The sequence below is a fragment of the Arachis duranensis genome, chromosome 6 (assembly GCF_000817695.3).
Source record: "Arachis duranensis cultivar V14167 chromosome 6, aradu.V14167.gnm2.J7QH, whole genome shotgun sequence".
Lineage (NCBI taxonomy): Eukaryota > Viridiplantae > Streptophyta > Magnoliopsida > Fabales > Fabaceae > Arachis > Arachis duranensis.
Window position 1 is genome coordinate 107,415,032 of NC_029777.3, and position 786 is coordinate 107,415,817.

Below are 786 nucleotides of genomic sequence, written 5' to 3' on the forward strand. Positions count from 1 at the left end.
TAATACTCATAATATAATAATTATTACTAAAAGACTGTATTAACAACATTTTTTTAAGGTTGATGTTAAAATTATCAGAAAAGAGAAAATAAGTTACCAACTTTTCTGTCAATGATTTGAAAACAAAAAAATTAAAGATTTAACTAAAAAGTAGAAATATTAAAATAATATATATATATTTATTTAAATTTCCACTAATTTTCTACTAGAGAAAGGATTAATTCTCAAAATACTATTTTCTATTAAAATTTTGAATTTATAATTTCTAGTACAAACTTTTTATTTATTTATTTTTTAACTAATTTCCTTAATATAGTGGTATATCCGGAAAAAATCATCCTCTTATTTCTCATCATATTGTATTTGATAAACATAAGACACTAAGAGTTTGTCCTATTGGTTGAAGTTCAATTATGAATCTGAATGAGTTATAGTCCAACAATATAATCCATTACACAGAAGAAACCTGAATACAAGAGATAGGATTGCATCAACCCAACGTTAGATCATGACGTAGCATCCATCAACACAAATTAATTTCGGAATCACAAAAACAAATTGGAAAATTCTCCTGTGCTGAGTGAAGATCCATCGGCACCTGCTGAGGATGCATGTCGCTGAAACGCATGTCTAAGAATGATGCCGACAAAAGTTATTGTGGGCCTTCAGTTGACCGTGTCTGTGTAAGTTGTGGGTATTTAACAAATGGCTTAGGGATAATAATCAATGCAGTTAAGAATCATTTAATTGTTGTAATTAAGTATATTTTATATGAAATGGGATGGG